Source organism: Tasmannia lanceolata, unplaced genomic scaffold (assembly GCF_043159265.1).
Source record: "Tasmannia lanceolata isolate RefF3 unplaced genomic scaffold, GAP_Taslan_0.1 ptg000020l, whole genome shotgun sequence".
Classification (NCBI taxonomy): Eukaryota; Viridiplantae; Streptophyta; class Magnoliopsida; order Canellales; family Winteraceae; genus Tasmannia; species Tasmannia lanceolata.
In genome coordinates, this window is record NW_027518697.1 from 3,602,091 (window position 1) to 3,614,651 (window position 12,561).

Consider the following 12,561-nt stretch of genomic DNA (forward strand, 5'->3'; position numbering starts at 1 on the left):
CTTTGTGTTTTGTGGCTCACCATTTCTTTGCACTTGAATTTGCACAATTTGATGCCCCCTGTTATGTACCAAAATTTATAAAAATCAGAAATATCATTGCATGCATTCGTATAATTTGTTGAAAATTTAAGCTTCTTCTTTTATGTTAAATTTTGAGTTAGGTTCTGAAGATGAATGGACTGTTCAGGTGAGAATATCTTGAAAGCTTATTATACTCATTCCTTTTCATTTGAATAAATTGTTTAATTGAAGAAGGAAATCAAATGACTACTCTATTCGATGTTATCGACATGAGTACTGTTTGATTTCAAGGCGGTTTGTAGAAATATTATCATGTGTATTATGATATCAGATGATTACTTTAGCATCATCTGATTTCATCCCCATATTGGGGTGGTGTTTGTGGTTGGGCATAGAAGTGTTTGATATTGTTTTTTTTGCTTTATTAGGCTATCCAGCGGCTGGTCTGGACTAACTAATGTTGTTTATCATTTTACGATTGCTATAGATTGTGTATTTTTTCTATTGAAAATTCTTCTTTGCTTAGCACTTGATTTATTTTTATAAGAATAGAATGGAATTTGTGATCATCTAGTAGCCTTTTCTTCTCTCTTTGATAGACTAACACAGTCTTATAGATTTCTGTTAAATTTCTTTAGATACTAGAATCCCCTCTCATTGCGAGGGCGATGAAGGCGCTAGCCCAAGCCCATCCTTAGGGGACTTGCTCAGTCCAAGTTGCATACCCCTCCTTTGTATATAGGAGACTTGCCCAGTCTCATTCTCTTGCTAACCCTCCTCTTTGTGCGTCGTTTGGTTTTGGGAGAACACCTTACTCGGCTTGGCAGCATACCCCTACCCTTATGGGTATTGGGTTGCACATTTGTTGCACCCTAGGGCTAGGTAGCTGTCCGGCCCGGCTGGGTGTTTCACCTTTGCCAACTATGCACAGGGTCTTTTATTCCTTTTTACTTGTGAGCTTCTCCTTATTCGATAGTCCATTCGCATAGGAGTCAGCCCTGATTAGAGAGTCTTTGACTCATTCATCATTTGTAGTGTTATTAGAGTCTCTGACTCATTTGTACTTCCTCCCTAGTGTTATTAGTTAGGAGTTTTTCCATTAGAGACTAACTCAGTCATATAGAGCCTTCCCTGCTTAGGATCTTAGATTGTTTTCTCTGTTCTTGGGGCACTATCTTTCTTGTTGTGGTTTGTCTCTTTGAGACGCCGGTTTCTTGTTGTGGTTCGTCTCTTTGAGACCTTTGTTGCTTGTTTGGGGTTTCCCCTTTTTGCTTTAAGGCTTTGCCTTAGTTTATGGTATTACTTGCGTGTCCCCTTTAAGATTGAAAACATTTAAAGGTTTAGAGCATTGGAAAAGCTTTAAAATCCAAAAACATTAGAAATTTAAAACTCAAAAACATTTGAAAACTTTAAAAATATCAAAAACATTTGAAAAATATAAAAAAACCTTAAAAATCTAAAGTGTTGAGTGTTTCTTTTAGAAGCGTAGTTTGAGAGTTCGATTTTCGAACTACGTTGGCTTGATCCTCTCCCACGAGGTACGTAGTGCAGCTTGGGATTTATATCCCAAGTCCAGCCAAACTTTGTAAATAAATGCTTTAACCTTTTTTTTCTTCAAAACCTTGTTTTCAACAAGATCTTCCTCTAGAGTTAGGAGTTTGTCCTAGATAGAGAGTTTTAGAGTTAGGAGTTTGTCTTTTATTTGTTGTGTGCTTGTTTGTGTTGTTTTAGAGTTAGGAGTTTGTCTTTCGTTTTGTGCTTGTTGTGTGTTTGTGTTAGAGTTAGGAGTTTGTCCTAGCTAGGAGCGCCTCCGTCCGGTCAGTTGGCGATTCACATCGCCGACTGATGACTAGGTCTTGGATACGTTAGCAATCCTATTGTTTTCCTTAGGGCACAGCCTAGTTACACATAGGTTGTAGGAACCACCTGCATTAGCTTAGGGCTAACTAGCATTTAGTTAGGGCATATAGGGAGTCCTAAAATCTACAATTCACTGGAATTTAAATAATCGTTCAAGAAGCTTTAATAACTAGTCCGGTCTTTTAGATCGAGTCTAAGATAGAGGTCTAGGTATCTTAGGCATCCTAGCTTAGAATAGGCGCGAAGAACTACGTTGCCTTGATTCTCGTGGAGGCGGGGATACGTAGGCTTCTTTGGATGAACATCAGACCATCCGAAGACTCGGGCTAAATCGTTTAGAGTCTTAGGATTTGTTGTGTTGTGTTATATTGTATATTTTGTTGTATTTTCTTACTTTCTTGTGCAGACCTATACCTTTAGCTGTAGCATGCATGTGTTCGTCCACCAGAACTTAGACACCCTTTAGGCATGTCACTCATAACCTAGCTATGCTTGGGCAGCACATCTTTCATTTTATTTTATGGGTGTTTATTATCTTTGTCCTCAGGAAATGCATGCTTAGGTAGACGACTCCTGAGGATTGTTCCCATTTCACATGATTTTTGCCCAAAACTCTTCGAGGTTAATAATAAATGGCATAAGAGACCAAGTGTTCGCACTCGGGCGAATTGGAGGCGCTCTTCGGACCTTCTCCATTCGTCATCAGGCACGGACCTTCTGTATCTCTGGTTATCCATTGCAAACAGAGCATTTGTTTTGGTTCCATGGCGTGTCCATGGATGGCGACTCTGAGTTTATTTCAGATATGTCTTGGTTTCGAGCCCTGGCTCCGGATCGAGACATATCTCTTTCTTTTATATCGCCACTCATGCTATGCTGTGAGGGTGGCATCCGTTTCGAGAGTTCCCTGGCAGAGCTCTCCTTCACATTGTGGAGATCTTAGAGGATTGCAAGAGGGATCTCGCGTCCCTCGCCGCACTCGTCCTCGGATCGGGGTCCACAGGCTGGCGACTCTGCTGGGGAGTTCTTGAAACATTGCCTAACTCTATAAAAATGCCATTTTTACTAACTTTGAAGAAATTTGAGCTAAAATCATTTTAAATGGGAGCTTTATCGTTAGAATCCAGGGGCACCAGACAGGTGCGTAATTAAAACGAGGGATTCACACACTGCACATCATGCATTGCCATATTTTTTATTTCTCTCATTGTTTTTCATTGTTTTTCATTATTGGCTCCACGGGATAGATTCAATGCGTGCATGACTGGGATGTTACTACATCCTGATGGTACTGTTGAATCTATTTCCAAGCTATGCGCCAGCGCTGCAGCCGTAAACACTCGGTGCACTTGTGTTTACAGCAGCCGATGAGCAATGAAGCATACTATGTATAACACTCGGTGCACTTGAGTTATACATATTAAGTATGTTTTATACGCATAGTACCCGATAGATTGAGTCCGGAGCCCTACTTTGTTTTATATATTATGTATATGTTTACTGACCTAGTGAAATCTAACTAGGAAGTACCCGTGTTTTATAAAGTTTATTGCATTCATTAGGGTCGAACATGTGTTGCTTACACATGTGGAGCCTAGAGTTAGGAGCTTTGCCCTATTTTTAGACTAGGGTAGCTCATTTTATATGGCTACAACACGGTCCTAGCACACTCACTGGTCTGTCTTGAGTCGGGATTTTCTTGACTCCGCTAGATTAGAATTAGGGCTGGTGCCCCTGGTTAGGATATATGTGTATGTGTATATACCTATATATACTGATTATGTATATTAGGGTTCTCCTCTTAGTCAGAGATTTCTTATTCCCTTCAGTTGGTTATATCCATTCCTTATTCAGATCTAGATCTAGTCAGTGGCTTTTTATCGCTATTACTTTGGTCAGGCTTAGTCCTTGATCTATTGATTTTAGGGGTTTGACCCGTTGTTGTATATTCTCACCTTTGGTTTGTCTATCAGTTGATCATCTTTCTCTGATAACCACCGTTATTCACATATCCTTTGGTTGAGCTGTGGGAATCCTTTGTATAGCCGTTATGTTGCGGGATTTTATCCAGACAATTTTTGAGCATAACCACTATCTCTTAGAGTTAGGAAAGCCATGAGTTTACCTTACCTTACTTTCTTGTCTAGCGCCGTTATGCTGCCGGATTTCATCCAGAATAATTTTTAGCATGACCGCTATCCTTTAGAGTTAGTTAAACCATGAGTTTGCCTTACCTCGACCTTCTTGTATAGTCGTTATGCTGACGGATTTTACCTGGAACATTTTGAGCATAACTGCTATTCTTCAAAGTCAGGGATAGACCATGAGTTTGTTGTATCGTGATCTTTTTGTTTATTCCTATTTATTCATTTGTGGATTATCGTCAGATTCTTGACTTTTGTCATAATCTATTTTTTGATCTTTTGTGCATATAACTGATTCATATTTTCCAACATGGATTTACCTTTCTTATACCTTGATCATTGATGGATTAACTAAATCTTCCCTATCTGTCGCGAGTACAAGATTATTGCTGAGGTCCAGACTCATTTAGATTAGGGGTGTTTGTCATTCTTAACTTTTTCATACCTCAAAAGAGAGCAGCCATATCTCGAAAAGACTTAAAGGGATAAATTGAAGGTTCCTTGAGATCCTGTTGGTGTAGGTCATGTTATCAATGCCTACCTGTCTTTGACCTTCGTAGATTGACTTATCGGTTTTGTAATCCAAACATGTTTAGGATTATTCTTGTCTCTATTTGTAGAGGATATTTTATCTCCATTATCTTTCATTTAACCTAGTGTTTTAACCTCAATTTCAGGATTCTTAAGGTGAGCAATTGTCACTATCACCCTCAAAAGACAATCCTAGCCTAACCTGCTTGGTCTAGATCATCTTCGATATCTAGACTCAGTTGATCCTCTCATTACATCGAGAATACCTTTACTCTCTTTGTCTGAGCTGTTTGAATTACTAGAGGTTCATCCAATGGCTGACCCAGTTGATCCTATGATAGCCATTCAAGAGATGCTGAAATATCTTACTCGTGACATGGCGAGTATGAAGGAAGAGATGACCCATTTGAAGGTTCAGAATACTGACAAAGTCAATTTAAAGGATGATCAATATGCTGAAGAGTATTGCGTACCTATGGTCAGTAGAGAGAAAGAGATGTACGACAAGTTAAGAAAGTTGGCTCAAGATGTAGAGAATATGAAATTTCAGGGACCAAAGAAGTTCGATATTTCTGAGTTTATGATCCCTCCTGAGGCTATTCTGCCACCCAAATTCAGAACCCCTGACTATGATAAATATGATGGGACTGGGTGTCCTCGGGGTCATGTAGGATGGTTCATAAAGCTTTCCCAACAGCATGGACTCAACCCCGAGCAGATGGCACAGCTATTCCCTGTGTCCCTTGTGGGAATTGCAAAACAGTGGTTCTTGCGCTTGAAACCCGAAGAAGTCAGAACTATGGAGGCCATAGCAAACAAACTAGTCGAACAATTTTCGATGGAGGACGGAATAGAGATTACGAAGAGGGATTTGAAGCAGTTGAAACAAGGGCCGCAGGAGACCTTTACCTCTTTTATCCGGCGATGGAAAAGAATGTTAGCGCAATTGAGTCAGACACTCTCAGAGGCAGATCAAATCAAGCTAGTAGTAAAGAGCCTATCCTCCGAATATTTTCATTTCATGGCACCTCAGCACTACACAAGTTTTGATCATCTGATAAAGACGGGAACTCAAACTGAAGATGCTTTGGTAAAAGGCCTGAGGTCCAAGACTTTATCTGATATCACAGAAGGGAAAAGACCTATGGTCGAGCCAAAGAAGGGGCATAATGTCAATTCTGTTAGGACTCCAGTCAAAACAGTATTGGAAGGGGAAGAGACGGCAGAAAAGAAAACAAGAAAGTTTACTCCGCTTCCTTGCTCGTTATCCTACATTCTCAGGAGATTGATCAAGGACAACAAGATCGAATTGCCTGAACAAAGAGTCCTACCTAATCCTCTGCCTAAGAATTGGAGAAAGGATTTAATTTGTGCATATCATCGTGGCTCGGGTCATACGACTGATAAATGTTATACTCTGAAGCATAAAGTGCAAGATATGATCGATGAAGACAAGCTCACTATTGAAGAGCCTTTCGATGCTCATGCTGTCCCGCCGCTAGCTTCGATTAATGTCATTTCTACTGAAGGAGCAATCTTGGATCCTGCATCTCTCATTCACCCTATTTCTGAGACCCAACTTGTCCCATCAAGCACCCAATCTGTAGAAGAATCTGTTGAGAAGACTACACTTGTCAGAATGGAAAACTGGATGGTCAAACTCTTTGGTCAGATGGCTATGCTAACTGAAGAAGTAAGAGAGATGAAAATTCAGATGCAGCACTTGTCCATTAAATGTGACTCTGCTCCAAAGCAACTTGTTGATATGGGTACTATGACAGAAGAGGCCTCTGTTCAGAGTTTAATCCTTGATAGATATGTTGATTTGCATAATGGGAAAAAGCCTTACATTGCTCCGAAGGAAGTTAGAAGTGTTAGACCTTCTCGTCAACCTCTTAAACAGGCTTTCATTGCTCCGAGGGAGGTTAAGAATGTTGGACCTTCTCACCAACCTTTAAAGAAGCCAGTGATAGAGGAAGAAAAGATGGGTCAGAAACGAGAAAGAGAATTCACTCAAATGCCTTGTTCTCTTATAGTCATCATGAAGAAATGGGTCAGTGAAGGTTGTTTGAGGCTTCCAGATATTAAACCTGTGCCTGTACCATTCCCCAACAATTGGAGGATGGATCAATATTGTGAGTATCATAGAGGCCCGGGTCACCTTACGGAGAATTGTTTAGCTTTGAAACATGCAATCCAGAGCCGGATAGAGAAAGACTCTTCTGCTCTCGCTCAAATCTATGCTTTTGTGAACCAGGCACTTGAACGAACCATTCAACCTCGCAGAGATCCTGTCACTTATGTCACTCCAGGGCCAGGGAATAAGTTGAAGGGAAAAGAAAAAATATCAGAGTTTGAATATCTTGAGAATGTTGAGTCGGAGAAGGTGCTGTCACCAGCCGGTTTTCAAAGACAATTTGGGCCAAGTCAACAGGACTTCAGAGGACCACCCTTTCCAAGGTTTCTGAACCAGGGTCGAACTCCTTAGCCAGCATTATCATGGAGGAAGGCGTGCTACTTGTGAACTTCAGTGCCAAGTCCTCGCCTCTGTTCAACTGTTATGTTTCAAGAGTCATATGTCAAGTATCTTGTTTCTAGATTTGTTTTTTTGTGAAGTTTATACCAACTCCTAGGTTGAAAGTTGGTGAGTCTGGTAGTGTCAATGACACCAAAAAAAAAGAAGAAAAAGTGTCATGTCTGTCAGTCTGTCGTATTTAGAGTCAGTGTTTTATTTCCTGTCAAATCAAATGTAAAGCCCATAGAGGCGTGTCTGTGAGTCATTTATGTACTTGTAGACACCCCATTTTGACCGGACCCAAGTTCGCTATGCTTGGGAGAAACCCCATCCGATCATTTCCGCCATGTTTCGCATTTTTCCGTGAGAGGTTGAGAGAGATTATTCATAAGAATCCAAGCGAGGGGAGAATTTGGACCCGTTTGGTGGGCCCGCATTGAACATTTGTTTAAAATTCGAATCAACCGAGGGCCCACATTGTGGGGCCCACGTTGTGGGGCCCGCGTTGTGGGGCCCACATTGTGGGGCCTCAGTAGGGCCTCTTGTGAGGCCTCTTATGAAGAACAATAATGATGGATTCTCCACTAAAGAAACATGATGGGCCCTCCACTAAGAATGATGATGGATTCTCCACTAAGAAACATGATGGGCCCTCCACTAAGAAGAATGATGATGGATTCTCCACTAAGAAACATGATGGGCCCTCCACTAAGAAGAATGATGATGGATTCTCCACTAAGAAACATGATGGGCCCTCCACTAAGAAACATGATGGGCCCTCCACTAAGAAGAATGATGATGGATTCTCCACTAAGAGGGACAACATGATGAGCTCTCCACCAACACATCTCTCTCTCTCTCTTTCTCTCCCTATATATATCTTCCTTCCCATCCATAAAAAAGAGGAGAAAAGGAGAGATTTATCTTCCATTATTTTTTTCTCTTCCATTATCTCTTCCAATCACTCCCTCCAATCCCTTTCCCTATATTCTTCTTCCATTATCTCTCCCAATCACCTCCCAATCCTTCCCTCTAAGAGAAAGTGAAGACGGCGGAACGGATCGGCGGCAACATTTTTTTTGGGGGTTTTCTTTGCTAATTGAAAGGGTAAGACAAAGCGTATATCCGAGGATTACTTACCCTAGAGACAAGGAGAGCTAGCAAGGTTGGTATTCCAAAACCCTCTTTCATATATCTTAAACTAGAAGCATGCTAGGATTGAATTTGTGATTTATTTTTATTTTTTCTTATTGTTATTCAAAATATGTTTTTTTCAATCTCTGAGTGTTTTGAACATTAAGAAGTGTAGAAATCTGGAATTTCGAAGAATTTTGACTTCGTTTTGACCGTAATTTGACCTTTTGAACTTTACCCTCAAAGGGGTAAAATTCTAAAGATTGAATTTAAGAAGATGTCAACATAGATCCAAAATCAATGAAAATTTAAACATAACATAATTGTAAGATTTTGAATTAGTACGAATTTCTTTATGAATTCTTGATTTGATTTAAAGGGTTTAAAAATTCATTTAACTCTAGGGGTATTTTTGGAAAAAACCAATTTTCAAAAACTCTATAATGTTTTCAAAAGTGAAATTTGGATGAGATGCAAATTAAATCTAATCTAATCTCCCGTGAATTTTTCAAGATTTTTGGTTGCTGTTGGATATTTGTTTATGATTTTGTACGTAAAATCATGCATGCTGTATTAAATCTGATAAAAATAGTAAATTGCAATGAAAACTTCTGAAAATATTTGTTTGATAATTACTACTGGAATTACATGTTTTCATAAAGTTTAAACTGATTTGGATTTGATTTACTATGTGTTTCTTTGTTAATTCATAATCTGGATGGATATTTGTAAAATCGTAAATTAATAGTAAATCATTTTTAAAATTTATGAAACTTTTACAGTAATCCTTTCTTATTGTAATACACATACTATAGAAATTTCATATTGTTTTGAATTGATTTGCTATACGTTACTGTGTTAATTCACAATCTGGACAGAAACTTTCAACATTGAAAAACTAATAGCAAACCACATTTAAAATCTATGAAATTTTTATTATAATCTTATATAATTAAGGAGAAGTTACGGTAAAAATTTCATCTTGTTCTGAAAAGATTTGTTATATGTTGATGTGTAAATCTACAATCTGAATTGAAACCTTTTAAAATCCTTGAGTAAATTGAATTAAAATCAAATTGTTTTAAAAATTTCCAGATCATAATATTCCATCACATATTCAATCATTAAATTATCAAAATAGAAACCTTAGGAATCACTGATTTCCTTTGTAAAATCCTGATGCTGTGATTAGTTTGTATGTTTTATTTTCTCATCACATTTACTCAAACTTAATCTAACAAAACCTGAAGGTATCATAGATTGCGCGAACTTATTGCACACACTTACATCACTTGCATCTAAACCCCTGCATCTCACATGCACACACGTCCTATTTTAGGAACCCGGAGTGTTATCTAGCATGGTTGACTGGGATTTCATCACCTGGTGCCTCTGTGCTAGAGAAGCATTCCACCCTTAGCCTAGTACCTTTATGGTACGTAAACGGATCTCTTGTTCACGTACTGATACGCCGGACACTGGTACAGTATATCGAACATGGATTCGCGCTAAGGGAACTCTTGGCCTTACCCCTAGATTAACCCACACATGCATGTAGTATACGAACACATGTGCATCACGTGTGTGAGCCTAGTTTAGGATATCCTACCCATTTATGTCTAGATTAGGCCGTAGTCCATCTTCCAATGGCTACGATCGGTCCTAGGTACACAAACAAAGTCATGAGTCGAGATCCTTTCTCCACTCCGCTAGATTAGGGTTAGGGTTGATGCCTTCAGGTAACACTGATAAAATGTGTGAAGATTAAAAAACTTTTCCTTTGGGGTTAGGATGTAAATCCCATTCATTTCCAAAGATCTCATAGGATTAGTCATTCATGATCCATCCGTTGAAAGCAATCTTATGCTATCTCATTTCATCTTGATCACAGATTTTCAATCTTATATTATCTGATTTGACTCGTGTTTTCATCTCTTTTAGAGAGTCTTTGACTCATTTATCCTTTAGTTGGTGTTAGTGGAGTCTTTGACTCGTGTTTCTTTTCCTTTAGAGAGTCTTTGACTCGTATATCCTTTAGTTGGTGTTAGTAGAGTCTTTGACTCGTGTTTTCACCTCTTTTAGAGAGTCTTTGACTCATTTATCCTTTAGTTGGTGTTAGTAGAGTCTTTGACTCATGTTTCTTTTCCTTTAGAGAGTCTTTGACTCATTTAGCCTTTAGTTGGTGTTAGTAGAGTCTTTGACTCGTGTTTCTTTTCCTTTAGAGAGTTTTTGACTCATATATCCTTTAGTTGGTGTTAGTGGAGTCTTTGACTCGTATTTTCATCTCTTTTAGAGAGTCTTTGACTCATTTATCCTTTAGTTGGTGTTAGTGGAGTCTTTGACTCGTATTTCTTTTCCTTTAGAGAGTCTTTGACTCATATATCCTTTAGTTGGTGTTAGTGGAGTCTTTGACTCGTATTTTCATCTCTTTTAGAGAGTCTTTGACTCATTTATCCTTTAGTTGGTGTTAGTGGAGTCTTTGACTCGTATTTCTTTTCCTTTAGAGAGTCTTTGACTCATATATCCTTTAGTTGGTGTTAGTGGAGTCTTTGACTCGTGTTTTTCATCTCTTTTAGAGAGTCTTTACTCATTAATCCTTTAGTTAATGTTAGTGGAGTCTTTGACTCGTGTTTCTTTTCCTTTAGAGAGTCTTTGACTCATTTATCTTTTAGTTGGTGTCATTGGAGTCTTTGACTCGTGTTTCCGTTTTTAGAGAGTCTTTGACTCATCTGTTTTATTTGCAGTATTATTAGAGAGTCTTTGACTTCGTTATCTCATTTCAGTGTTATCAGTTGCTCTTATTAGAGAGTCTTTGACTCGTTTATCCTTTAGTCGCTTTTATTAGAGAGTCTTTGACTCATTTATTCTCTAGTTACTGTCATTAGAGAGTCTTTGACTCATTTGCTCTTATAATAGTATTATTAGAGCATAGTTGATTTGCCGTAAGTGTTTGATAGGTAGAGAGTTCGTTTCGAACTACGTTGGCTTGATCCTCTTCCACGAGGTACGTAGTGCAGCTTGGGATCCACATCCCAAGTCCAGCCAAACCTTTAAAAATAAAAATTTTAAATCTTTCAAAGTTACAAAAATATTCAAACCATTTTCAAAAAGATCTTCCTCTAGAGTTAGGAGTATGACCTAGCTGTTTAGGTTGTGTTCTAGAGTTAGGAGTTTGTCTTGATTTGTATTGATATGGTATGTCCTGTCGTGTGAGTGTCCCTAGAGTTAGGAGGCCTCGAGTCGATCGGTTAGACATTTAGTCGAACCGATGGCTAGACTAGGCATATAGTCATCCCGTGGTTTTCATTAGGTTGCACGGCCTAGTTACACATAGGATTATAGGAACCACCTGCATTAGCTTAAGGCTAATCAATCTGCATTTAGTTAGGGCATATAGGATGTCCTAAAATCCACCATTCATTGGAATTTAAATAATAGTTCAAGAAGCTTTAATAACTAGTCCGGTCTTTTAGATCGAGTCTAGGATAGAGGTCTAGGTGTCTTAGGCATCATAATTTTGAATAGGGCATCGAACTACGTGGGCTCCGATTCTTCCCGAGGCCGGGATACGTAGTGCAGCTAGGATGGATGGCCATTCTGGTCCGAGTCCAGTCCTGCATTAGAGTTAGGACTTGTCTTGTCCCGTCATACATAGCATAGATTTGTGTCTCATGTTTTGATATGTTTTCTTACTTTCTTGTACTGATACTATACCTTTGGTTGTAGCTTGCATGTGCGTGTCCACCAGAAACTTAGACACCCATTAGGCATGTCACTCATAACCTAGCTTTGCTTAGGTGACACATTTTTCATTTCATTTTACGTGTTTATTTCTCCATTCTCAGGAAATGCATGCTTAGGTAGACGATTCCTGAGGATTGTTCCCATTTCACATGATTTTTACTCAAACTTCTTTGGAATTAATGAAAATGGCATAAGAGACCAAGTGCTTGCACTCGGGCGAATTGGGGGTGCTCTCAGACCTTCCCCATTCGTAACCAGGCACGAACCCATATATATTTCTGGTTATCCATTGCACAGAGGATTTGATTTTAGGGTTCCATGGCCTATCCATGGATGGCGACTCTGAGTTCTTTTTAGGTACATCTCGGTTTCGAGCCCTGGCTCCTGATCAGGATGTATCTCATTCGTTTTGTATCGCCACTCGTGCTATGCTGTGAGGGTGGCATCCGTTTCGAGAGTTCCTTGGCAGAGCTCTCCTTCACATTGTGGAGATCTTAGAGGATTGCTGTGGGGACCTCGCGTCCCTCGCCGCACTCGTCCTCTCCGGATCGGGGTCCACAGGCTGGCGACTCTGCTGGGGATTTCTTGAAACATTGCCTAACTCTGTAAAAA